Below are 3,733 nucleotides of genomic sequence, written 5' to 3'. Positions count from 1 at the left end.
CAGACATTTCCAGTTTCATCATTTTAGGGTCAAACTGTGCTATTTCAATACATTCAGATTATACATATACAATTCCTGCCATTCACCTAGAAGGTGAATTAACTTAAGTTGTGTTTCTTTTTCTTTAAATTCCTCAAGTTTGCCGTCGCCTCCGCTGTTGGGCTGTCTACTGCTGAAATTCAAATAGCAATAACACCAGCAGAGATCCTAGCCCAGGGTGTTCTGTTGTGCCTGATCATGCGCACCCCCACCAGATAGCGCCCCTCCCACAAAACGATGGATCACTAATCTTGATCATTGAAGACGGCCGGCTGAACATATGATCTGAGCTGAAAGTGTGTGTGTCCATACGGTACCACGAGGCCAGGAGCGCCTATCCTATACACGACTTCGCAAACCGTTCAGGTAGCGAGGTGGGTGGTACGTACGTGTACCGCAGGTGGTTTTGTTGAGTAAGTTTCAAATTCCGTGTCATGAGTATCAGTTAGAGCGCGGAGCTATCATTAGTGCACAGGTGGATATTTTGTTTGTTCCCAACCACCTTTTTTTTCTGTCTTTGCGTGTGAGTATAGAAAGACAAGGCAAAAGCTGTTGGTACTGATCTGTTTGGGCTCAGTCGTAATTATAATTGGGTCCTGTAGAAAATTTTAAATCAACCAGTACGATGCACACCAAACCAACCAGTGGCTGTAATTTCTGTGTATCCATGCCAAAGACACGACAGCTAATATCTTAGTTAATTGTTTAAAATTTCCTAAACAGAGGAGACAAAATGGCAACCCCGAATCTCTATGAATTCCTGGAGTCACGAGGAGTTGGACGTGGTATTGTAACACTCCGACGGTCTACGGGTTCCACACAGAGGCAAGAATGCACTCTGGGCTCAGAACTTACGTTTACAAGAGCAAAACCTGTTTATTTCAGCAACACCATCAAACTCGCCCGTCCGAAGACTCACAACAAAATCGATCTCTCGAGACCGCCAAAAAGAAACCTCACTACGCAGGCGCGGCGGGCCTCCCGGTTGGTCGAGCTAGGGCGCTAGCCGCACGACCGTGGAGTCAGACTGGCGCCCCACCCCAACCGGCCAACCCCCGGAGCCACAGTATCATAGAAAGACTGATTACAAAAAAGGTGACAAAATCTCATTAAAATGTTGTTACTTTTTTCATGATTGTTTTCATTTTTTACATGTTCCTTCTGCACGGAATTAGTGCTGGCCGTATTATTATTGTGAGCGTTGTTTATTCAGTGGAGAAATGTTTGAACCCTTGTTTGACACTAAATCATGATATATTGTCAGGTGTATCTTGTCCTCCGCATTAGTTAGTTTCTTTGAAATTAAATCAAAAGTTTCCCATAATAGGCTCTTTTTATTTTATTGAGATAATGTTTGGGCTCACCTTCAGTCAAAATTAGTGTTTTGATGTTTACATTATTCAACTTATGGTATAAAAGCCTGTGCCCCCTAATCCAGCCTTGATGTATATTGCTATTATTATTATAATTAATACAAACACTGATCAAGTGGCTCGTGGGTTTCCTACATCAGGTCACTCAAAAGTTCTTAGTAAATATTTGTAGACAAATTTGAATTATTGTCACAATTATTTTTCAGATTGATGAAGCTGTTATCAATATGATGGAAGACAATGACCTGGCAGGCTTCATCCCCTTACTAGGAGACCGGATTGCAGCTCGAAATTTTTGTGTTAAAACCCTACAAGGTGCAGGTAATAAGCCAATAAGGAAACAAGTGCTCTTGCAGAAACTGCGGAAGAAGCTGAAACTGAGAAGAGATGCAGAGGAATCCAGCAGTGATGATAATGATGGAGATGAGAGTTCATTAGGAGCTACTTCCAGGAGTAAGAACAAGGAGTCTCTGCTGAAAGGTAACAAAAATGCCATGAGCGACAAGAGGAAGATAGACATCGGCTGGCTGGACTTTGACAGAACAAGAAACATCTATAAACAGATACGGAGACAGAAAGCTGGGGGTACAAGACAGTTATCTGTGCAGAAGACGACAGGCCGGGCTGACCTATTGGATATTGCACAAGGTTTAGTTTTTAAAGATGGTGTGTCATTCAAAGGAAGCAATTCTGAATATGAATTCGATATTTGTAATTTTCGACAAAAAAACATGAGTGATGAAGTAACTGTGGGTCAGTTATACGAGGATTCCAAAGTGCCTGTTTTGATATTCTATCTGAAGACAACACACAAGACAAAAACCCTTCAAAATCAGAATGAAAAGCCAAAGAACGAAAGGGAAGCGATTTTCATCGAGTCTTCTGACTCGGGTGAATAGCCCTTGCCTTTTTTAAACGTAGAGAATGAAATTGAAAGAGGCACAACACAGCATGAAAATGAGGCACCTCGCTCACCAAGTCCACCTCCAACCTCCGACAATCTCATTTGGACCCACAAATGCACCCACTATCCATGACCAGCTAGATGATACTCTCCCCTAGCCACAACCAGAAGTTATTCTCATCAGAAAGGGGGTGGTTGTTCATTTTCAAACCCATGAGTTCCAGTATTTCCGTGCACATGATACTTCCCAGTGGTGAGATCGAGGCGGGTCAATGTAGTGGGGTTTACAAGGATACTGTCACTCAATTCTTGGAGGAGTTTTGTGAAGAGATGACTACAGGGGACACCCACCTGGTACCTGTGATAAGGCATGGTTTTGGTGACAAAACAATGGGAAGCCGTAGCAAGAATTCCTGTGAAGGGATGGAATGACATTAGGTAATTTCCAATCTCATTGTCCCCTGTACTTTTGGAAACAGTGCTGTCCGGATCAAATGACACTAACACAATATCAGCGTTCCTGCACCACGTTCCTGAGAGCGAGAGGAACCTGCTGGAAGCTGCACTTAAGCAGTTCCCTTCTGACAGTAACTCATTAAAATAGTGGGGGAATATGACTTCAAGAAAATCCCGTCAGAAGCCAATCTTCCCAAGATCATTTAAGAAATGGGGCATAAAAAGATTATTCAAAAGCGGAGATTCATCGCTGATTGCATGCAGCCAGTGCTCAAATCACTTCACCTCACAAAAACTGAGTTTCACAATCTCTATGATTAAATACAACAATCATCTAAGAAGGCAATTGCTGTGTTGCAGTTCCCTCCACAATGTACAGTAAGTAAGCAAAGTGTTGGGACATGTCTTAAAAGGTGCGTGAGAGCATTTAATGAGCATTTGCTGAGGAGATATTTGCGGTACTGCACAGGATCTGATATACTTTCAGTAAATGTTATCATTGTGATATTTACTCAATTGACAGGTTTGGAAAGAAGACCAATCAGTCACATATGTGGAAATATGTCGGAAGTACCCTCAACATACGAAGGTTTTGTTGATTTGCGACATGAATTTAACGAAATCTTACAAAGTGGTGTCTGGGTGATGGATGTTATCTAGATTATCAAAGTATATCATGTAGGGCATAGCCAAAGGAAAAGAAGATATATACACGTAAACTACATGTTGCAGTTTCTATGTTCTGAACTCTGTAATTTAGTGTTCATTTTTGCCCAAATACATTTATAGATATTGCTAATATATAGTATGGTTTTGGTAAAAGCAATACAGTTTTCAGCACTATTTCTCAAGTTAGTACATGCCTTTAGCACTTAACTTTTTCCTCTGGTTTTAACACAAAAAGTATCAGACAAAAAGTGTCAAAAGGAGTATGTCATAATGGTTTTCTTTTCTGCAAGTA

General features: G+C 41.3%; 1 pseudogene; it reads left to right on the top strand.

The window, feature by feature from the left end:
• Positions 1-595: 595 nt before the first annotated feature.
• LOC147797766 (uncharacterized) lies at positions 596-3,457 on the top strand (annotated as a pseudogene).
• The last annotated feature ends 276 nt before the right edge of the window (positions 3,458-3,733 follow it).

The sequence above is a fragment of the Acanthaster planci genome, linkage group LG10 (assembly GCF_054643075.1).
Source record: "Acanthaster planci isolate LZ-2023a linkage group LG10, COTS_SCS, whole genome shotgun sequence".
Lineage (NCBI taxonomy): Eukaryota > Metazoa > Echinodermata > Asteroidea > Valvatida > Acanthasteridae > Acanthaster > Acanthaster planci.
Note: the sequence above shows the minus strand (reverse complement) of the source record. Positions and strands in the feature narration are given on the sequence as shown.